General features: G+C 42.1%; 1 protein-coding gene across 4 annotated transcripts in view; it reads left to right on the top strand.

Moving 5' to 3' along the window:
* KCNIP1 (potassium voltage-gated channel interacting protein 1) overlaps positions 1-24,280 on the top strand; it is a 305,776-nt gene that overhangs the window by 200,686 nt on the left and 80,810 nt on the right. Inside the window, exon 1 of one of the 4 annotated variants that reach the window (XM_042826387.1) lies at positions 3,549-3,623. The exons of the other annotated variants lie outside the window; for them this stretch is intronic. The gene's annotated coding sequence lies outside the window, so the exon portion shown is untranslated. Of the gene's footprint in view, positions 1-3,548; positions 3,624-24,280 lie in introns of those variants that run through there. 4 annotated transcript variants of the gene reach the window in all.

Genomic DNA, 24,280 nt, shown 5'->3' with positions numbered 1-24,280 from the left:
CCACAAATGCAAGTTGTTACAAAGGAGGAAATATTTTTCAAGGATTGCGCACAGAAGCATGAAAATCTGGTAGTACCGCAAGATACGATTGTTGTAAGGGTGCCTGAAATTTGAAATTTGAGGTGTTAAAGAGCAGAGTCAGTAAAGCACTAATTGAAGTCATTTATTCACCATAAAAGGAGGATAATTCCTTCTAGGGATAAACCTAAATTTGTCTGACTCGCACAGTATTTCTGCTTCCTTGTGTAACATCCATTACATTTCTTTCGGAGTGGCAGGATGTGGAGGCAGAGCATCTGTTTGTACGGTGCAGGGACAGCAGAGGGCAGCAGGAGCCTGCTGTCTGCCTGCGCTGCATCAGGAAAACAGCACTGGAGAGGTGCACGCTGAAGCGACGAGTCTGCAGTGGTGCTTCTCTGTTGAAAAGATTGTTAAGTCCTTCATTAAGTTTGGACCCCGTGAATCTGAGGAGGCGTAAACCATGTCGTCCATTAATTGCCAGTGGTTGATAAATACTGAATTTTCCATTCTAGCAAGAAAACAGTTTGGAGAAAACAGCACTTCCGAGCTAAGGCTGACTCCTGGCTCCTTTGCTTTTGTTTCTTGACAATAATGTCAAAGCCACCAGGTGGGGATAAGAGCCCTTTCAGTCTCATGTTGGAGTTTCCATCCGCAGTTACGTATTTGGTTTGGGTCTTTCAGCAGTGTAGTAGTGGTAAAACTACAAAGCAAGCAAGTTAAACTCAGCTCCCCTCCCTGGAGACATTCCAGGCCAGGGTGGATGAGCAACCTGGTCCAGTGGGAGGTGTCCTTGCCTATAGCAGGGGGGTGGAAATAGATGATCTCTAAGGTCCTTTCCAATCCAAATCTGTGATTCTGTGATGGCTGTGGAAGGCAGATGGCTAAGATCAGTTTCTTTGCTTTTACCTTCCACTGATCACTGAGCAGAATATCACAAGACCATATCACAGAGCACCAGCAGTGCTGGTGGTTGGTGGGCAGCAGTGGTTAATGATTTCCCTTCTGCTGTTGTATCGCAGATGCTGAGACCTCAGGCACATCTGTATTGTGCAGTATTTGCTTCTTAACAACATGGATTTGGCAGTTTCTAACAAAGTATTTGAGATACTTCTGATAGCATACAAATATGTTTTTATTGGCTGATAATGTGGAAATAAATGGTTTTAATTTTCCAAAATATTGTCAGCATCGCATCTTAAATACAATTAGTCTGTCAATAATCTGTATTTTACTGGAGTCCTTCTCTTCCTTTAACTAAACCTAAAAGTTCTAAGCTTTGGGTCATCTTAGGGAAGCATTTCCAATGCTTTTTTTGATTGTCCCTAGATATAATTCACTTCTAAAATTAGCAGATGCAGATATCCTTTCCCAAAATTTTTATAACTGAATGTCCATCTGATCGAAAGAGTACCCTGCTTTGGTAAGCATCTCCTGCTGTTGGTAGTATTTATACAGTCAGCCTTGGCAGAGCCTCCTTGTGCCAGCTACTGCATAGTAGTGGAAGAAGTTGGGGCTTTTGCAATCTATTTTAGTTATATATATTATAGATAAATACATAGATATAGTACAAACACTATAAAGAGTCTTTAGATGTAAATTTCAACCCTTACAATGGGAGAAGCAATGAGTTTCACCAGATAAAGATGGCAGGCTTAGCCTGATATTATTTCATCTTGTTTTTTAACTATTTTATTTCTTGAGCTTCTATCTCAGAGGTATTAAACCATCATTTCCTATTTATTTCTCCCTGTTTCTCAAACCACAACGTCCTCCTTTTGCTTCTTTTGCTGGAATGATTTGCGTATGGTCATGGTTTTGCCCCACTCCCCAAGAAGGATGGACAAAGTAAGGTCAGATATCATGGGCTTTTGTGGCATCAAGGTGCTGTCTTAGTAGGAGAACAGCACATAGCCGAATATCAGCACTGGTCTGAGTGGCTCTGCTGTTCGTACATTCAGATCACAGTGGGTATTCTTCACCCTAAAATCTTTTATAAGAGATTAATTCTCTGGGTGTGGTTTTAGCAGGCTTTTGGTGCAGGGTTTTTAAGGTAAAAATCAGAAGGGAGCTCTTTAGCCCCATTTGTCCAACAGCCCAGGTATATGCAGAGCGAGGGCGTCCCCATGTGTGGGCTGTGATTCTGGCACCAGAAGACAGTATGAGGTGCTTAAACATAAACTGTTCACGTTTTGTCTTACGTTTAGACTGACTCTTCTGGAATGTATTAATGGCTCCTCTTGTCACAGCTCAGTGGAAGTTTGCTATTTGCAGTAGTTATGTGATGGAGGAGCGTGACACACCGCTGTGCAGTGCACGGTGTGCTTCTCCATGTCCCTGAGGCTCACTGTGCCCCTCCTCCATGGACTTCCAAAGCTGCATACTGTGCTGTGTATCGGTGGGTCATATTGATGCCCTGGGCAGCTCTTGTGTTAGAAATCTGTGAGAGCTGGGGTACTCCACAGGGAGCACTTACACTGGAAACAGCAGCCTGCCATCTCTCCTAAGACAGTCCCTGCTACCAAGGTTATTAAATCACTGTTAATGAATTTACTGTGTATGGGAACAGTTGAGTCACAGCCTGGCCCACTAATTGAGCACCTGGGAAAAGGACCTGGTCGGCCCTGGGAGCACAGGTGAAGGCAGTTCAGCTGTGTGATAGGAAGGGCTGCAGCCTGGCTGCACCTCTCTGAGACCCTATTTAAGGGCTGACTGCCAGGGCAGAAAGATCTCTGGTTGGAGATCTCTCCCTTGTGGAGTTTTGCCTATGTGCAGTCATTTTCTGGGACAGGTGAGCACTTTTTCTTTGTAACACCGTGCCATTTGTGCTAGTCCCTTTGCTACTGCACTCCTGTATTGCCCCTCTGCTGCTTTGACCTTTCTGATTGTAACACTATGTGAAAGGAGGAAGTTTTCTCTCCATCGTTTTCCGAATGAATTTCCTATGAAGAAAACTGCCAGGAGGCTGAAGAGCTTTTCTGTAGAGGCTCAGCTGGCTTCTGTGAATAGCTGGAGGTCCTAACATGTACTTCTGTTGCAGGGACAGAGGTTTGCCATGAGGCTGGTGGTTTGTTACCTTTCTCCTACTTAAAAGCTTGATTACAAGTGGCTCATAAAGCATCTTTTCTAATCTGCTCATGCTGTACCCAGCCATGTGTTTAGCCACGCTCTGTTGCACTGCAAAGCAGCATGGGAAGGGAGAACTGAAGAGTTGAGCAAAGCTAAATTAACAGACAACGCAGTACTTGGTAATAAAACCAGCAGGTGCTACGCTTTGCCCTTTGGCAATGCAGCCTTCGATAATTCAATTATCTGGATGAAAAAGGCTATCTTAATTATTTAAAGGCTGTGAAAAAAAAGTGTAGTTAAATCATTTTTCGTACTACAATAAGTCATTTTAGCGCAAGTGTGGTGAAATTTTTCAAGGATACATTATTTCTTTTCACTTTGCACTGACAGACTTTTGTTAAGCTTCAAACTGTAACTCCAAACTTGCATTCTGTTTTCTTGCAGGTAAGTCTGGCTTGGTGTGTTTGAACTGTGCACTTTGGGAATGGGAGTGAACAAAGTAAGCCTTCCCCAAGCTGTTCCGGCCTGTTAACAAGGTCAGAGTGCTGTCTTTTATTTTTGAGCTCTATTACTGTAAATTAAAATGAAGTTGGACTGAATGATGTAACTGCAGATGGATCCAGGTATGCAGACTCAATGGGATCTGCCTGTTGAGTCAGATGTGAATGCCACATAATTCTCAAGAACACATATTTGTTATTTTGTGTGCTGTTTCTCCAGTTCATTCTTGAACCAAGAGTGGGTGGAGATAATACAAAATACACTACTGATACCCTATAGGGTAATGCAATTTTCTATAAAGCCTTCTTAGTGAACACTGAAATGGGTTCTCCAACTACAGCAGTTTTGTTGATGTGTCTGCTTTTGAACAGAGCCAAGTTAACAGGTCTCACACTGAAAAGCTTACTTTGTAGATCATCCAGAACTGATTCTCTCTCATTAATCAACTGGCAATAGGATCTTGCTTTCAGTCAGTAAGATGCAGCTGTTGAATTGGCATGCTTTGCTTCCCACCTGAACCTTGCTCTGTGACAACTGCTAGCAGAAAAAAGCCTCCTGACCTTGCAAGCTTCCTTGCATTGGAATGAGCAGACTTTGTTGAGATGCTGTTACGCTTATTGTATGATGGTTTTAAACTTTTTTGGTCTTCCCTTCTCCCATTACCTCCAAGAATAGTTAAATTCGTCTCTCATCAAATTCAGGATTTGGCTTTCTTTTGAAGTGTTTGGATAAATCAAATGATGACTTCTGCAGATGCTTGTACTGTCCTCCTGATTCCTCTTTGTGTTCCAGTGCCAGTAACAAAACCTTTTTTTGCAGTATTCCTTACATTTTGTGATACGTGTTCACAGCTGTGTCACTGCAGTGCTAGGTAACAGGACAGATACTGGATGGTCAAGATACAGAAAATAGTACGCAATGCACCTTCTTTTGCAGTCACTTCTGAAGCTTTAAGTTGTTTGCTTTACAAATACAGATTTTTTGATATTTCATCTGGACTCTAATATAAGCTACTTGCTGTCCTCATATTCACTGATTAGTTTTGCAGCTGCTCTCTATTATGTGAATTTCATTATCCCATCTCAATTACTGTTTAGATCAACCACCAAAATTTTATGTAAGTGCTGAACACTTTTTTACGCTTGGCTCCTTCCCTTCCCCTCTCCTAATACAGATGGATACCATTGATTTTGTCATTACATCTGAAAATTTTCAGTGCCTTTTCGTGCCCAGCACACCGAGCCTTTGGCACCCAGCTGTACGCCTCCTCCACACTCTTAGATATCCTTACCACTCTCTACCTGGGGAGTTCTGCAACAAGCAGTCTCCACCTGCTTGAAACAATTTATTAATTGTCCCCAGGAGCAGTAATTACCACAAGAAATCAGGCAGATTGCATGTTATCAATGGAGAAAGCATGCTGCCATGTGACAAGGCTGTGTGGTGTTCCTTTTATTTTAAAGCACTCTGAATCTATGAATGGAAGAGGGTTTAGATGGGGAAGTTCCATCTGTCATGTCTCATTGCAATAAAAGGCAGACTTGTATTTCAGCATCTGTTTGACTCGTATAAATGTCTCTTTCAGGGCTTTTTAGATGTGAACAGATAAGATGTTAATAGATGTGAATACAAATACAGATCAGTCAAATAATGCCTTAAAAGTAAACATCAGGTGAAGCTCAGATTTAAAGAAATGTGCACAAAATGACCTGCAGAGGCACTGAGTGCAAGATGAAGGTGCAGGTCACAGCATGTAGAATGGTCATTCCTTTGGCTGCTGAAACAATGCTGGAGTGCTGAGAAGTCAAAAATGACCATTTTTGAAAATGTTGTTCATATGTTGCTATTGCTTACTCCAGTATGTGTCAGAAATCAGCACTGTGGTCAATTTTCTTGGGATTTGGGATTTCATTTTTAAAAATATCTCTTCCGCTTGCCTCTCATGCAGAACAGTCTTCCTTTGTTGTCCTCAGGAGAACTGTGATGCACAAAGAAAAGTACTCTGCCTTCAGCAAACTGTGTTCTGAATAGCAGAAGTAGGATTGGCAGCCATCTGAAGTAGTAACTCCTTGTGTGGCGTCTGTAGAGAGCTGCAGTGCAGGTTTAGAGCCTGACTGGCTGTGAAACAAGGAGCACTGATAAGTGTGTGCGTGTGGCATTCCTTCCTGTGAAAGGGAATTGTTGCAGAAAGCATCGTGTCCAGTTCGCCTAGTGGGATGTGCTCTGAGGAGCAGCTGTGGTGTTGTGCTCTGAAATGTACTGTGGCAGCCTGTAGGTTGTGCTTTATACCTTTACATTGCAGCAGAATCCTCCTTGTCATTGTCTCTGTAAGAAGGGGGACCAGGCAAAACCTATTACTCCTGGATAAAAGTAGGGAGGGAGGCTTGTAAGGAGACTTCTGACTGGGAGGGTATTGAGACGTCAGTAGTGGAAAAGCAACAAGAGAGCAGAGAGAAGAGGTTGAGTGAATTCCTACTTTTGAGGTATTTGTAACTTTCATAGAAAAATGAGTCTGTTTAATTCTTGTGTTTAATATTGAATCAGCGTTTGTAAAGGCTGTGTTTATTCAGTGTCTGTGCGCTGTTGTTAAGGGAATGGAGTGCAGAGCTGTAACACATTTAAACATGTTTTTAAACATTTTTCTTAGCTGTGGTTGTCTGGAGGACTGGGATTAACAGAGGAGCCTTGCAGGGTGCAAGGCACACCTTCATTTTAAGCCTTTCTGATTGACTAAGTGCAGCACAACATGAGTATGGGTAGGTTTTACGAGAGATTTCTTTGAGTGTGAGGTGACCTAAATGGTATTTATAATGCTGTTTGAGGTTTTCTGTGGTTTTTTTTTTGTTTTTTTGTTTTTTTTTTTTCCCCAAAAGAAATTAACACATTTGGGAGGGGAAGAAAATAAAGGTTGTAAAAACATATTTAATCTTTGAACCTTGCAGTTCTGGAACCCAAATTTACTCCTTAGCCCTAAGGTAGAGGGACGGTGGTGGGTTAACCACAGTCCTGTTTGCTGCCAGTGCTGAGCACTTGTTTTTAACTATGGTTCTCCGAGTACCCATGGGCTAGGAGACTGTGCTGGTGTTCACGTATATAGATGTCTTTGATTTTGAATGAAATGAAACATGGGACAGAATTGTTTCTCAGCTTTAGCCACAGAGTCAGAATTTCACACTTTTCCTGCTGTAGATTTGTATATTTGTCAGGCATGGTCTTGAGAGCATCCACATGATGCTGGATGCTGAAGAGCAGCACACTGAAATCTCAGAGCAGGCTCAGGTGTTGCGGTCCTTGAAATGTCAGCCAGCTGCCTACAGCCCTGTTTGTTTCAGTGATGGAAAGCAGTACCTACATCAAGGTGCCTGGGCAGCCTGTGATTTATGAAGCCCACAGCATGGTCCTGGCAATAAGAAATGTCTGCAAGACAAAGCGTATTATTCGTAAGATTTCTGTTAAGTAATTTATGTAAAAATTGAGGATTTGTATTGCAACCTTATTTTATCATTTGTTCTTTGAACATTTTTTTTCCCTGAGGTGGAAGTGGGATGCTTGGTAGTGATTTATATAATGAGAAGTTCACAGGCTTTTCAAATGATTTCTTCCCAGTTCACAGGTGCACACTGAGTGCCATGTCATGGAGATTGAGCTCAGTTATTGCCAAACTTGGTTTGTTCTGATATTTGTTGTGATTAGAAATTGTAAATATGTGTCCTTCTCAAACGCTGTTGATGTTTTGCAGAACTTCAGACCCATTCACAAGGGGACAAGCATTATAGCAAACTTCCTGTGGGAAGAAAGACTTCCTATCGTGAGATAACAGTTATTCAGTTCACGGCACTATTTCCAATCTTCTCAGTAGAATGAGGCTTCCCCATATGCCACCCATTTGTGGCAGTGCTTTCCATCCTCATAAAGAATGTATATTCCTTCCAGTAACACAAAAACTGTGATTTCTGATTTTGCTAGGGTTGCGAATCTGCTAGCTCAGCTTTGTCTTCAAGTGGGTTTCTGTATTTCAGATTTCCTTCGGTATCTCTTCTTTTCACCTTTGTTGCTATCACTATTGAAAATAGTCCTATATACACTGTTTTCAACCTAATGCTTCTGTGTCACTGTATCCTGTATGGCAGCATCCTTACAACAAACAGATACCTGCAATGCTGAACCCCATGACTGTGCTGCCCATCTGCTTGGTAGTTCAGCATAACGTTACATCACGTAAAGATGGACAATGCTGAAGTGTAGCTGACCACTTGCTTTTGGCTCTTGAGCTGTTCTCGTGTCTGGAACACCAATATTTCGCTCCCAACAAAGGAATATTTTGCCATTGGGTGAACATAAAGATTGAGAAGACAAATGCTCTACACCAAGGAAAGCACTGTGCCTTGTGGTGGGAGGCATGGCTGTAAGCCCGTCTGCAAAGTCTCAGACCACAAGAAGATTCTTCAGTTGCAGGTAGCCTTCTGTGTATGGAGCATCAACTTCTTTTTTCTGTTTCCAACTTGCACCCAACTGACTTCAACCCCACGCTTCAATCTGTTTTGAAGTTGTCTCTTCTTCTGCAGAAGGGCCTTAAAAGAGGATGCATCTGTTCCACAGCTTCAGTGTCTTCTGAGTTCTCAGAAGTAATTTGTTTCTTCTGTAAGCATCTCCCTCGGTTACTGCAATGTGAAACTCTGTGATTTTTCTGTATACAGACCCATGATCCTTTATCTCCCCTTGTTTAGTAGAGCCATTAGCATTTCAGCAGGTGAATAAATTGCCTCTGTGATACAGTTGTTGCAGCTGAGTGCAATTCCCTCATTCTTTATAGGTTTACTAGATCCTGGCTATATCCATCAGAGATCATAGTCCTGAAGGGGATTTTTGTTCTGGTATTTGGTCTGAGGTGACAAGTGTCCATGAGTTCTGTACATTTCTCTATTTACATGCATTGTTAGCTCATTTATTGATGTGTCTGAAATGTAAGCAGTGTATGGAAGCGCTATACTTTGCCTCATTTAATTCAAAGTTTCCCCTCTGAGCTAACAGCTTGTCAGTAATTTATCAAAGACCATGAGATGGCACTTGGCCTATCAGAGAGGCGTTAGCAGCACTGAAAACTTGGGGTCAACTCATGCTTTGGGAGGAGAAGGCGGGATTTACTTCTGAATTAGTGAAGTATCAACCAGTGCAAGATCAAACAGGGGAGCTTGAAGGTAAACCAAGCAGCTGTATGTGACAGGAGCTTGTGACAGTAATGAGGGTTTTGATGCTTCCTCGTGTCTCCGTACTCATTCCTGAGAACTGATGCCAAGCAGCACATCTCGCTGTTGGAACAACCTCTGGGGAGAGTGAGGAAACCCTGAATTATTTGCTTTTTACTGAACAGCTAGTTTCTCGTTAACTGCTAAACTATTAAGACATGATTTGCCTTCCACATGTTAAAAAATTGGACAGCAATTATTAGGGGAAAAAAAAGTGGGAACATTGTTATCATAGGAAATTATTATTTAGTGTGGGAAAATTGTAGTTATTTGCAGTCTTTTAGGTCCTAAAAATAATCTAGCCTAGTTATTGCCAGCCTCCTGGGAAACTGATCATCTCTTTTTCCCAGAAGACCCATAGCAGCAGTTGGCACAAACTACAACCAAGCTCTCTGTAGATTAGGTGTGAAATATGGTGGCTGGCAGTGTTTGCACACTTATACATTATTTGTGGAGCATGCGTTGCTGTTTGACAGCCCCCATGTCATTCATCAGTCAGCACTGAGAAAGATGAAACAGTGCATGGATTTCCCCACACTTATTTCATCATCATTAACTCAAAACACAGAGTTACTCCCACAGAGTTCTGTGGGTCTCAGAGGGAGCCTGGCCTGGGCATGAGAAGCAGGATCAGATCAGAGCTTTCCTTTGGCAGTGCCACATGGCATTTCTAGTTATGCCCTATGAGCCTCTGCAAAAAACTCCTCCTTAAGATTTATGTCTTTTAAATATAAATGGCCAGTTAACACCTTTTCCCGAATCCAGTTGTGAATACTTATTTTCTTAATCCCTCCCCATTATTCATCCCTAGCAGCCTATGGATGCAACTTTATCATTGCTGCTGGAGCCCTGCTCTGAGCAGCTGGAAATTGTCCATGGTTACAGTGCTGCAGTGGCCGCATGGTGTGCAAGCCTGGGCTGTGTGTTGCTGTGACCTGCACAGCTGCAGAGGGCATATCTACTATTTGCATAGCTGCTTACAGCTCTAATTTCTGAAAAGAGAAAGGGAGAAAGCTGAGATGTGCCACTGTGCAACTTGGACAAGGCTTTCTCATGAAGCAAGCCTCTAATAGAGAATGCTATGGAGAAATGAGTGCTTCAGTACATATGACAAGCTAGGGAGCTTTGCACCGTCTGCTAGTCGAGCAGCAGCTTGCATCTGCAGTTCTTCAAGGTTCTGTTTAGGGCTGTGATGCAGGGAAAATACCTGCAAATAAATGGGCTGCCTTCCAGTGTGAGATATGCCTTTCAGACCATGGGTTCCAAACAAATGTGTTTTCCTCCATCAATAGATAGCCTTTCTTAAGGTCTTAATGTGTGTTATGTGACATGATGTCAGCTGAACTCACTATTGAAGTAAGCAGTGACTGAGTGTAAGCTTTGGCTCTTTTAAAAAGGACAGCAGTATGTGACAGCAGTCCCGCAGCTCCTGGCAGGTGTTGGACTGCTGCCACAAACTGGACAAACTTTAATCCAATGCAGAGAGCTTTGAGCAACTAATTATCAGCTTTGTGGAAGCTAATCTCCTTGTAGACAATTCTGAATGTTTTCTGTTGTGGTTGTTTTGCATTAAGATTTGTTCTAGCTGTTGGAAGTGTGCACTTGCACGATTTTAAATAACTGTGTCTACCAGTCATATGTAGAGAAAGAACTACTTCCATCCTTACCCTGTTCACTTTTATAGACTGGAAAAAGTGTGTTTGTGCTTCCAAAGCTGTGCAGTGCTTTATTTCTTGCAGTGTTTTCTCTAATCAGAAAGCTGAAGTTACTTAAGTTACTTCTGTCTTCAAGCTATTGATTGGCTCATAGGGTTGAATATATATTTTGAATATGAAACTGAGTAGCTGACTGAGTGGTGGCAGAGTGATTTCGTCAGCTCTTTAGTGAAGTTGGTGGGTAACTTGATTCCATTTGCTGACATTAGCAACTGCTAGATACTAAGTGAGTCAATGTACAAAGCACACTGTAGGAGAGGCTTTTTGGTGGGTTTCTAAAGTTCTGGAGCTTTCTAAATGATGTAAAGAGTTAGGTATGAGCATAAGGGAAGCAGAGACTTCCATGCAAAACCTCATGAATGCATCAGGATATCCAAGGCCTTAAAAATGTTTGTACCAGTGCCACAATATTGCACTTGTACTTCAGTTTTATCCTAAGTCGGAACCTCAGTTTCAAGCTTTTGTTTCACCACTGGCTGTCATGAAATCATAGGCATGGCCTTCTCTCATCATCACTTTAGGTGAGGAAGGTATGAATACAGGCCTGTACCTAATGGAGGTGTGGGAATGGAGGAGAATGTGGAAAGTAGCAGGGGAGCCAAGAGAATGCTCTCATGCCCACAGGACAGGTTTGGTGGTGCTGCAAGAATGGCAGGGACTTTTCTGCAGCAGTGCCTGGCATCACTGCCATGGCAAAAACAAGTGTGTGAACATGGGCAGTGACCACAGTGAGTCACATCTTTGTGCAAAAGACAAATCCTTTAGATCATTGCCTGTCTCCTCTCTTGTCCCAGACCAGTTCTTCCAGTGATGGGAAGTCTTCCCACTGGATACTGCACAGATTTATTTAACAGCTCTTGCACATTTGAGCCTTGCCTGTGGCCGGGACTTAGTTCTGTATGATGAATGATTGCTGCCTGTCACAAACAGGTGTCTGTCTGCTCAAGGCTGGACATTCTAGTTTTCTCTCTCTGGCAGATCTTATCACTATATGCTCTCTTCTGAATGAAATATTCTTCAAAACAATTATTCCTTGGAAATCCTGAAAACTTGCTTTGCTTTCCTCCTGCTCTGCTGTGCATCATATGGTTTTCTCTCACCATTAACATTCTCCACCTCCTTTTTTATTTAAAAAAAAAAAAAAGGCCTGTTGTTTGCCAGGTTGGGTATCTGCAGCAACTCTCCACTGTCGTTCAGAGAGAGCTGAGGCTCTTGTAAAGCCCCAGCAGTGTGGCATAACCAATTTGACTAAAGCTTCAGGAAAAAAATGAGAATCTATAAGCATTTCTTTGCAAACAGTGCCCTGACAGCTATGCCAGCCTGTAGCAGCTGTCTTTCTTCCCCCTAATTTCATGCTTCATTGGAAACAGTGAGGGGTTATTACACAAGGAGGCACTAAGGTCACCTTCACACATTATTTTGTTTTCATGTGAGAGGCTCAGCTGCTTCCTGGGTCTGGCGTTGTTTGTTTTTCATGCTGGATCCATCAGCAGCATGGCTTTGTATGGCTAGAGGACATCAAGAAGAGGTTTGCAAGCCTTTCTTTCTGCTGCTAGCTCTTCCCACGCAGGTTCATGGCCATAGCCAAGTCATCATACCACGTGTGCCATTCTCTGCCTGTAACCTGTTGGTATAATGGAGCTCCATTTTTGGAAATAGTGCATCACTGAGCATGAGGTGAAGTTGCTGCTGTTGCCCCTCAGATGCTTATCCAGCAAGCAGAAAGCTGATTGTTGTAGTGAAGGTGTCATTACATTTAAAACACAAAAAACAGCTGATAGTGTCTATATCAAGGACATGGTTAGTACTCTGAATAAGACACAACCTGTGTTAAGGGCTTGGCTGTGAATCTGAGTGTGGTGAGGGTGACCAGTGGAACACTGAGAGGTGAAATTACTGCCCTGGACAGCCAACCTGTGATACCATATAGAACAGCATATAAAGGAGGGATATAACAACCATCTCTTTCTCAAAGACATAATTTGTATTTGCATTAAATTCTCCTTTTGTATGAGTATTTTAAAATAAATTATGTTATTGGATGTGGATTTTATTCACTGAATAAGTTGGCTGAGATCTAACATTGTTAGCAGTGGAGAAATTAATGAAAGCGTTAAAGGAAATATTGAAAGAGTTGGAGCTGACGCATTTGCCGTAAGTTTGAACAGAGCTGTATTTAAAGGAGATGAGTATGCAAAGAAACCAAGGCATAATGAAGCCTCCTACACACCATGGAATGAAATATTTATACTGTAATCATGCTATTAATAAAATGATGGATCAGCCAGAGTCATCTGCAGCAGGACTCAGCTGGGAGACTGGTTGCTGCTGGGAGTAGAGGAGCTAGGAACAGAGGAGCAGAACACATGGACTGGTTTGGGGCTCCCTGTCCTGAATTAGCTCTGTGCTTGTGTCGTACACCAGCTTCCAGTCCTGAGATATGGGCAGTGCTCTGCCTTGTCTGCTGACAGTAGATGCTATTGTCTCTGTTCAGCTGTTCTGCTGAACAGGTCCTCACCTCCTCTGTGGACTTAGCCCAGTTTCCAAGGGTTAAAAACAGCACCTAAAGATAAGAAAAGGTTTGTGTAGGGGAGGAGCGTGTTTGGTCTGTGAGATGGGACAGTGGGGTCGGATCTCAGACCTGCTCTTGAGGGTAGCTGTACAGGAGTACTTAACTACCAAAGAGTTACTTGTCTTGATGCTCTTCATCTTTCTTTCACACTTCAGCTGTATGATGAGTGTGAAGGTCAGCTCAGGGATCTCTCACTGTTGCTGGGAACAGAAAGGCTCAGCTGCAGCCATGGGTGTGGTGGGGACAGAGGAACAGCAGTCCCTGTGCTGCTTCTGACTTCATCCAGCATCAGAGCAGTGTATGTGGGCATCTCCCACAGAGTCTGGCTGGAGAAAAGCTGTCTATAGTTTTTATTTTTATTTTTATTTTTTTTATTTTACCCATGTTTCCTCTCTCTTTTTTCTTCTTGTTCTACCCTTTATGCACCTTAATTTTATCTCATGCTGTGGAAACTGTCTGCAAAGCAGACAATAATTAAGCAGTTACTTAGGACTAGCGTCCATACATAATGAACCCCCAGGAATGCTGGATTCTGCTCATGTGCTGCAGTGATAATCAGTTTTATGTGTGTCCCTCCTGCGTGCTGTGATGGGCTGACACCATCCAGGTCCCCTGCTCTGGGCACACAGCTGTTCCCAGCAGGAAGGAGGCATTATGGCACCCTCAGATTCCTTATTACTGCTGGTAGGTGGGTGAATAGATAATCAGATATTGCAGCCAGCAGAAACTGGGCATTTGCAGTTAACAGGAGTGTTTTCCTTTGCAGTGAGTTGCTCAGGTTCAAACATGAATGTGGAAAATTGTACTGAGTTTGTTACAGGTATACAGTGTGTTGCTGAGAGGTGATAACTGGTACTAACTGCAGAGCCTGCACCTCTGTCCTGCCAGCTTGTCTGAGCAAAACCAGGTGTGATAGGCATATTTGATTAGGCTCCTCTGCTCTTTCCTCATTAAGACACTGTTACTGGTGGCTTGGGCTGGCCAGGGAACAGCTGGAAGTTCTCTGAGGTTTAAAGACATCTCCGTGATTGGGGGGAAAAAAAGGAGCTGTGTGGAATAAGCTGAAGAGCAACTTATAATTTGATGATAGAACTTAACAATAGGAAGAGACAGTCTGTAAAGTTCCTTCTCTGTGGGATGGTGGGTTTTTTGGCAACAAAAATAGATAACACAATTGGTAATCAGTTATATTGGTAGCTCAGCAGCAGCAAACTGGGACAATGACATAAGTCCACTGGACTGGGAGAAATCCCCTTTCCAAACAAAATTATGTGTAGTCCTCAGCACAGAGGTGTGGACCTGTTGGAGTGCATCGGAGGTGAGCCACACAAATGATCCAAGGGATGGAATGCCTCCCTAAGATTTTCTAAGGAGAACTCTAAGGATTCTATGTTAATTTAGAATGCTCACTGGCATCACCCAACTCATGTCACCGAGTTCATCGGTTTAACTCAGCCGAAATTAGGCTTAAGCCATTTTATTCTTCTCCATCCTGGGCCATTTCCATTAGGCAGCATCTCTTTCTTTTCCCTTCTCAACTGAAATGTTGTTTATTGATGAATGTTGTTGTACCTTATGTCTGGACTGCCCCAGAGGTGTTTCATTTCTGTGGCAGTTGGATTTGATCCTACAGAAACTTAACCTCCCCTTGGGAGCATTCAGGCCCAATGAGAAATTTGGAAGGAAGTTGTGAGATCTCTAAATGAAGTTTGATAGCAGGAAGAAGTACAGCACTTATTTTGGAAGAGGATACCTGACAGAAGTGTGGATGCTGATGACGCTAATTATATAAATAAAGAATGAATGGCTCTAAAATATTAATACACTAGAATAATCACTGAACTTGGCTTAGGCCTTTAGCAAGAGACTGCAACACAGCATAGTATTGCTGAAGTGAAGAAGAAAACTGTTTAGAGCTCTCAGAGGAGTCTGTGGGACTGAGTGCTCTATACAGCAGCACGGACCCATTCTGTGATTCCAGGAGGGTGGGCTCACGTGCATACAGTGGTCTTGGCATTCAGTTCCGTACTGCATCATTTAAACACTCGATGCAATTTGGCTTTATCCTGGAAGGTATCAAGTAAAGCGTCAGAAGTGCACAAATGGTTAAAAAAACAATAACTGAAAGCAGCAAGGCAGATTTTGAGTGTTCAGATGATTACCATATTAATGTCAGTTCAGTTTACTTTCTAAGTCAAATTATCCCAAAGTGAGTTAGCTTTGAGTGAGTGACTGTTCTGGCTGTGGCTGTGGTGCCCTTGCTCTCCTTTCTGCCCTTTCCTCATTTGGAAGATGGCACAGGAGCAGCAGCAAGCTCCACTGCCTGCACACAGAGCAGCACGAGGGGAAGTGTTTATTGCTCACACATCTCTAAAACTTTAAAATAGGTCTCCCTCTAACTAGTCTCTTCTTACCACATTTACTGTTTACTAGATTCTGGTATTTGATGTACAGGGTGTCTGCAGTAGGGGATAAAAAGGTAACTGAGTGTCTGCTGAAAGTCTGCGGTTGAATATGGATTTCATTCCATAGGGAAATACAGCAGTGGGTCACTTTCTAAATGAGATTATTTCTTTGAGTTTTCTGAAGTTGGCTTCAATGTGTGCCATAAGAATGTGTTTGTACTTTATCTCATGTGTTGGTTCAGATGGGATCTCTCTAAAGCTGTAATTCAGTGTGGGAAAAGCAGCACGGTGTTTCACTAGGTATCAGACAGATTTGGTTAATTTTGGCTGTGACTGAGAGGAAATGCTAAACAAAGTGGTTACTGTATATTCTGTTGCCTTAGAGACTGAAACATCTGTATCCAGGCAGGCAAGTGATGCAGCCATGGTAAGATCTGACTTCCTTACATTCCTGTGTTCATCTTGCTGTCAATAGAAATGTTTTATGGTGGGAATATGCTGGGCTTCTTTAGCATTGTATTTCTGTGCTTGTGTGACATGGCATGGGCTAGGAGGGCTTTTTAATTAAAGTCTAACTCTGAAGTCAGGACGCTCCCTAAGAAAAGATGCTTTTACACGAATAATTTTTCAAGATGAACTTGGAGGGACTTGAAATGATTGTGGTACTGGTGATAATTGTTGGATTTGTGAAGGCACTTGAGCATCTGGGTCTCCTAGAAGGCAATTATGAAGGTAGGACGTTAAGAAATACAAAATTATTTTATGCTGAAAGCCATTTGCTGCAGAGCATTATACTTGAATCTGTGCATATACAGCGTTTGAGTATCTGAGCACCTGAATAGCAGCTCGGATAAGTTTAAGATGCTTTCTTTAGACAAATGAAAGGTATTTTATATGCTAGAACAGCATTGTAGTTTTCACTGCAGCTCTGAAAATAAATGATGTTGTCTTTGATGATTCTTTGCCTATGTTTAAGGTTGTTTCAGGAACTTTGGTGCAGATCTGTATGCTTTAGTAAAGTGCAGCTCGCATCCTGGAGCACAGAAAGAAGGAAGGCTTTATGTTTTAATAAGTTTATCATTGTAACTTCTCAATTTGTTCTCTTTGCTGGCAATGTCATAGCTTATTCTTAGCTACTGATTGTTAACAGAAAACCCCGAAACCGTACTGAGCTTATGGGGGTATTTCTATCAAAATCATTTCAGCCCTATTTCAGAGTATTTATCATCAACAAATCTGCCTATTCTTTCTCTATAGGCTCACGAATGCTTTACAAAAACACACAGAAACTATGGATAGCAAAGTCAATCTGCTTTGTTGAAGACAGTTTGAGGGAGCTGACTGCTGAAGATGTTTTAATTCTCATTACCTCTCTGTTTTTATAAACAGTGTAATTCATGCAGAGGCATGGAAAATACTACACGGAAGCAGAAAGGATGAATTTCAGACAGTGAGCTCAATAAATCAGAACGTGCCTGTGCAGACAGCCACCCTGTTTAATAGGAAGAGTAGATTTACAGTGTAGTCTGAATGCTCACGGATGTGATATACATCAAACAGCTGCTTTTTATGGAAACTCAAGGGTCGTTTTTCATGGTGAGCTGGTAATACGCAGGTATTAAAATAACCTTCACTACCCACAGATACTGAACAATTACTCCCTTCTGCTTCAAAGCTCATGACAGCCTGAAAAAAGGTGAGGTTGCTGGCCTCATATTAATTATTTGACAAAATTTAGTGCAAGATTCAAAGAACCTTGGCGACCAGCGGGCAGTGCTTACTGGAGGAAAAAAGTCATGAAAGTTTTTGTTTGTTGGATGTGTGCTTCAGCTTTAACTTGCCATGCATGCATGTGTTTCTCTTCCTTCCTGCTGGTTTGACTTCTTTTCTTTAACTGTTATGCTTAATTAGGAGGTGCCTGGTTGATAATTGTTGCATCGCATTGTGGAGCAGCATTTTGGAGCTAGGGTAATAGTACAGATTGTTTGTCAATGGCTGTACTTAACAGCTCAAGGTCTATGAAAATGATCATATTTTATTAGCAAGTCAGAGTGGCTACAGAAAAAATGCATTTATTCCTGTTTTCATTTGTCTTCAAAAGTCTGTGCACTCCTACCATAGATAGAAAAAAGTTTTATATGGTGCCTGATGTACTCTTTATTTCCTGTCTTCAGCTCCAGCAGAGTCTTTAATGAATTGGCTCCATCTGAGCACCTCTTTTTTGGAATGTTTTTGTTGTCTGAATGAAGTTGATGGGTAGATGCTATTTAGAAATTTGGTTTAGAAAGAGAGAGCACTGAAGAAGGAAGTTTTAGGAGAAAGCCATGTGTTTCAGTGGCTGCATCTGTCCAGCGTTGCATCTCCTCCCATACTTGAGACCTACCTATATGTCATGAAGGAGGAATTGCATATTTGGTACTATTAACTCCTAAAGAGGGGGAAGTTTGGGATAGTTGTTTTCTATTTAGATTTAGATGTTTTTCTATTGGGATTTAGATGAAAATATGGAGTACAAGATTGGGGTTACTTGGTGGATTACGCTTAAGAAAGGATCAGGTAAAAATGGAGATATTACTACTTCAGAGCAAGTTGGCATATTTATCCTCTGTAGCTTGAACACATGCACACTGATGGCTTAATCCCATTTGCTTCTGCAGCATCAACTCAGTGTGAAAACATACAGCATATGCAGACTTCAGTGCAGTCCTTGTGGAGTCTGCTGCTTGCTTTGCGTTAAGATGGCTGAAGTTAGGCTGTCTCACATTATTTTTCATCAGAGACCACAGGCTGTTTGTTGCAATAGTTTTATTGAGTGGTAGTTGTTATACTAAGAGATTATAGTTAATAATCTATTTGGAAAAGGTTTTAACTGGCATTATCTTTTATTAACATTAGCAGCCCTACTATATAGGTCTCTGTAGGACTTACAGAGTATGCTGCTACTTAGGACTGTCTACTCTGCCCGTACAGTATAAATTCTTCAATACCAGATTATCCTAACAAGAAAACAATTTGCTGTGGTCACACTTTGTTATGCAAAGGAAAAATAGGCGTTGAATACATACAGCAGTGGAAAGGTGCATACTAAATCTCAAGCCCAGCATATGGACTGCATGCAAACAGCAGCTGCAATAGCTGGAAGGTGCCTCTGGCCTAGATAATTCATAGCTGCTGTTCCTACGTCTTGAAATAGTTGTGGACCCCCTCACACTGTGCAGTTTGCAGTAGCACACTGATAACATACTGTCTGTGGGTTGATTCCTCAGTAATTATTATTTATGTTCATCAGTATATAGAGATATATAATATAGAGATTTTCAAAGTGATGTTTACAAGTATGTATGTATATTTTTTTCATGGAGGAAAAGGATCAGAATGACCACAGACAGAAACAGTCTGAACTTCCTGAACCCTTGTAGCCTTCCAGCCAGCAATGAGTATGCTCTGCTGAAGGTCACTGCTAGCAAAAAGAAATGCCACCTTTCAAGTTAGAACTGAGAATTCAAGCAGTCCTTTTGCTCTCAATCTAAAATTTATAGACATCTGGACAGGAGAGCCAGCAAGGGGACTTGGTGGTGCTGAGGAAGGGCCTGCCTCTGAGCAACCTGTTCTGCACCCGAGCCTTTAATCTGCTCTGCAAAAGCATTAGCCCAAACTGTGAACTGAGCAAAGAGGAGGACTTCAGAGTTTTCCTAACTGAGCATTTGTCTGCATCAAAAAATGTTTTGAAAACAGTATTAATAAGTTTGCAAACAAGCCATTCCCCATCTGTTCCATCAGTATTAAAATGTACTGGAGAAAGGCTTCTTTTTTTTTTTCTTTTTTTTTTTTTTTTTTCTTTCTTTCTTTTTAACACCTACTCAGCAGCTCGATGTTCCTGAGGAAAATTACTGTATTTCAGCTTATGGTTTCTGAAGAGTCAGAATTTATTTTGGGTTTGAGGGATGGCATGGAGTTTTCCCCAATGGAGCAGATAGCAGCTTCCAGCTTTCCCAGTGCATGAGATTTGCTGTCACAGCCACAGTTCCTTTCAAAGACTCCTGTGCTCTGACCATGGCTTAGCAGGGAGTATCAAACTGAACTCTCACTCTGGCTTGTCAGAAGCCAAACCTGTACTTTTCTTTGTCGCTGAGCATAATGCCCGTCTTTTCTGCTATTGGAAAGTACTGAGCTCTGATGGTATGAATGATTAATACTGTCTCCCAGCTACTGAATGAATGTTTAGGCTAATATGATTAATATTATCTCCCAGCTACTTAATGAATATCTAGGCTAGTACGCTATTTTTGTTAAAGACAGAAGGAGCTCATTGTGGGCCAGTCTGGACCAAACGTGAGCAATCTGCACAGTGCAGGAATTGATAGCTCAAAACTATCAGTCAGTATTTGCCCAGAATTTGTCTTGTGCCTTGCCTTTCTAGCATGCTCTGTTAGCCTCACCAGCACCACAGCAATTATTTGTAATCATTCTTTAATTTCAAGAACGGAAAAGAAAGGATGGAAAAGAAAGAGACCATCATGGCAGTGTTGCTGAATGAGCTCAACGGGCTGCCTTTGCACTGGCACAGGGCTGGCTGTGGGTAGGCTGAACCAAACCAGCACCTTCCAGAATAGCAAACAAAACAACTGTGTGTGTTTGCCTTTGTGAACGTAATGGCAAAATGCAGCAGGGCCGTTTGGCTGTCGTACACTCACTGGCTGAAAGAAAACCGTTATCAGAGCTGAAATGTTTCCTGCTGTATCCCCAGTAGCTACAGCACAGTTGTTTGTCATCCTGTCCTGGTTGGTGCTTGGTGCACTCTGACTGCTTTGCCCATTGCACACCATATCCAGCTCTTGGTCATTGTAAATAATCTAAAAGTTGGAGTGGTGTTACTCATTGTCGTTAATTGCTGTATTAATGACTTGAACACTTGAGTTGTGGACTCAGTATAAGCTGTTTGCAGCAAGTATTCAGTTCTCTGTTCCAGCTTTGAGATTTTTACCTATTGCCTGTTCTGGCTCTCTGGCTGGCTGATGAAAATGTTCATACTCACAGAGGGAGGAGGTCTGGCTTATCATTTGCACACACCTAGGTGAGCTAACAGGACTGTGCCTCTGCTTATGAGCACAGAAAGTCAGGGTTGAGGAGTTCCTGAATGGAAAGAAGCTTGTTTGCTGCCATCTGTGCCATGGTTGTGGACAGCCTAACCATGACAGAAGCATCAAATGTTTTCTTCCTCACTTCTCCAATGCAATGCTGTGACAGACTAAATGGCCTTTCCTGTGTATACTTGTTTTTTTCTATATGTAAAATGGAGTTAAAAGGAATAACAGAATCATAGGATACGATTGAAAGGGACACACAAGAATCAAGTCCAACTGCTGAAAACACCTTGGCCCTGAAATACTTGGAACTTTTAAATGGAAAGTTTACCAAATCAGTAGAGATCAAACCCGAGGATTCTGGTAACAGTGTTCTATTATGTACTGCTGAGCACATAATAAACCTCTCTCCGTTCTGCCACTACTGACAACTCCTCATAGTGATCATCTAATTCACTCTTTAGAAGTTGGTGAGAGATCATCACAGGAGACTTGATGGGTATAATGCAGAGTTAGGATCCTAACTTTGTCCCACTAATCTCACATTGCTCTTGGTTTGTAATGTCAGCAGGATATTTCACATCTTTGTTCATTATGTGCAATGGCAATTTTTTTTCCACTGGAAGTGCTGATGTTTTCCAGATAAAAATACAGCTGCACCTTTCTCATATTTGGTGTATTCTCAGGCATACGTGCTTCCTTCAGATGTGGAAAGTAACAGCTACTGAAGATGCTGGCTTTGTGTGTAGTTGCTAATAAGCTGTCACTATTAAAAAATGTAGCAGCACAGGTTAGGCAGAAGAATGTTCCTCTTAAGCTGGGAGAAGCAGAGTGGGAAAGGCTTCCTCCAACTCCTGCTACCACCTATGCTCTAAAAACATTGCAGATATTTTGACTTCTACATGCATTTTTCATTGTTGTTTTTTATCAGTGATGGAGTGGAACTGATTTCCCTCATTGTCACAGTGCTGTCATTGCTGTTCTTCTCTATAAGCAAAAAGGTGATTTTCATTCTGGCAGGCAGTCTGTGTTTGTATTAGCTGCTGTTTCAATTTACCAAACATCCTAGATAAAGGACATTGGCAAGGAGGGTCAGAGGATCTGATAACTCTGATAGGAACAGAATAGACTTATGGAAGAGGTAAGGGCAGTATGTTGTCTAAAAGTACCTGAAATCAGACAGCTCACAGTATGGAAGGAGAATAGGTGTGTGGGGCTGAACTTTTTGTATACCAGAGGATGCCAAAGGGAAAGTACTTTGGCCAAATGGATCTTGGTAGTACAAACAACAAAAAGGCATTTCAGTACTGAGTGTTCTTTCCTTCTTTCCTCTCAAAAAGCAGCACTAGAAACTCTGTACTTTTTCTTGGTAATCTGCTTGTTTCTCGTCTCATATTGTGATGATGCTCCTTACCTGGGCTACCAAAAATAGCAGTGTGGCTGAGACCCTGAGCAGGCATAGGGAGAGAGTGATTGAGGCATGCAGGGGAGGTCTAAGAACACCATGTATCAGCCTTTGTTTCTTCCTTTGGGCTCCTTTAGTTGGAAGGCTTTTATTTCTTTCCTTGGAAGAATCTCCACCACCGAGAGGACAAGCAGAAAGCCAGGCTGCTGAGTCTCTTGGAAATGAAGTATCTGCCTATGGAATGTGTCCGTTCAGGACTCAGGCTGCTGAACGACATGGGCTGTGTATGCCTTTCGATAAGCATCCTCACTTTTCTTCTTTAGCCTGGTAGCTCACCTTAGTCTAAGCAGCATCAGGCTCTCTGCCTACTGGTTCTTGATGTTTCCATTCATCTGGGATCATTTTAAAACTGAACATCAAGCTCCAGTCCTTGGTTTATCACACCTGAGGGCTTCAGCCCAGTGGGGAGACAAAAAGCATCCCGTATGCTGGCAGTGCAGTGGCACAGATCGTGTTTCCTCTTCTCCCTTGGAGAAGGTAGGGCAGGGGTTATCATATCCACAATATTGTGCAAAAGTAGGGGCAAAGAAAGCATCCATCCACAATTATTTTAAGAATAATGCAGAACTCTCATGCAGTTCTTCAAATGTTTTTTGTCCTGAGACTGGGAATGCTGTATTACACTGCAGCTGCTGTGAGCATATCTGCACAGCTTCCAGACTGCATGCTCGCAGCTTTTTCTGCACTCTGACTTGGGCATCTCTGCTTTTTGTCAGGAAAATGTTGTAGTACAAATAGAAGGAGGCTGCACATAAATTTCTGTGCAATTGGGTTTTATACACATAGGCATTTTGTCAACAGCAGATACAGCTTCTGGGTCACATAAGAATAACTTACTGGCCCTTAAAGTAATAATTTACTGGGTTTCTAAAGCCACTGAAAGTTACACTTAATACAGCCATTATCAAATCACTCTTTATTTCATGAGATAATGAAGCAGTTTATGTAATTATTTCCATTTAGCTTGAAATGGGTTTAGTTGCAAGTGGACTGTAGTGACATTTGTGTGTGTGTGGCTGTGATGCCCACTAAAGCCTATGTTCTGTCTTGACAGCCTTGTCACTTGGTGGGATGGGGAGTCGTTCTGCTCTAGGCCTGGGAAATGCCCTGTCTGAGGGGGCTTGGATATGCTTGTGCAACCACGAGCAGTGGAAAAAATGGATATTTTTCTACATGACAGATAATAGCTACAAGATTCAGCCGCACTGAAGCACTGCCTTCCCACGTATGAGAAGCTATGGTACTTGCAACTTGTTGTTATGTACTCTGTGGCTATGACTTTCATGCCTTGTGACTGTCCCTTTCTGTGCATACTGGTCGGCTTCTTCGTCTCAGCACCAAACAGAGGAGGTAAAATTAATAATAATAAGAGACAGTTCATTTTTTTCCAGGTAGAAACTGCTAGGAAATGTGTATCCCATGTGGAGGTTGTATCAGCATGAGAAGCGGTGAGTGCTGAGTGTCACTGCGAGCTGTCATGCTGCTGGTGATGTGTTGGTAATGGTGCACAGCTCCATGTCAGCGTGTGCCTCCATGACAAAGGTACACGTGTCACTCTGAAAGATCACGCTGTAGGACAAGGCAGGTGGAAACTGGATGCAGGATAGAAGGAGCCAATACAAAAGCTTGTCTTCATCGGTGCAGATGTTTCTAAAGGACGTGGGGAGTGTCTGTGGCCCCAGAGTTCCTACAGAGTCCACCATGATGGACATCATCTCTGTGGGGCACTTGTAGGGCTCTGCATAGCAACCAATGCTGAGCTCATATTGACAGAATGTCAATTTTTTTCCCATATCTCAAAAAACCTCAAGCTTTGGGCTTGCTATTTAATGCAAGTTTGCTGTACTGTGAAGTGGAAAAAAACTTTTCGCTTTAGTCTGTGCTTTTCCATTAAACACCTGACCCACTTCTGTCCTAACTGGATGCTTCTGAGCTTAAAATTGCTTCATAGCTCAGTTCTCCTGGATTCAAAGGATTTTACCAGTTGTCAAAATTCTCCCCTTTTTTGCCTTTTGTCCTGACCTCTGAATTGTTACTATTCTTAAAGAATTTCTTCTATTGTGTCATTTGATGAGGTGGAAAAATATGAATTCAATAAACATCCCAACAGTGTTGAGATGACCTAATTCTGACATCTTCAGAAAGTTGTGGGTTTTTTTCCCCAATTGCTTCTTGTGAAAATTTTGCTGTACAGTATGCATATTT

Source organism: Centrocercus urophasianus, unplaced genomic scaffold (genome assembly GCF_019232065.1).
Source record: "Centrocercus urophasianus isolate 14NV4802_14NV808 unplaced genomic scaffold, USGS_Curo_1.0 seq_26, whole genome shotgun sequence".
Lineage (NCBI taxonomy): Eukaryota > Metazoa > Chordata > Aves > Galliformes > Phasianidae > Centrocercus > Centrocercus urophasianus.
Note: the sequence above shows the minus strand (reverse complement) of the source record. Positions and strands in the feature narration are given on the sequence as shown.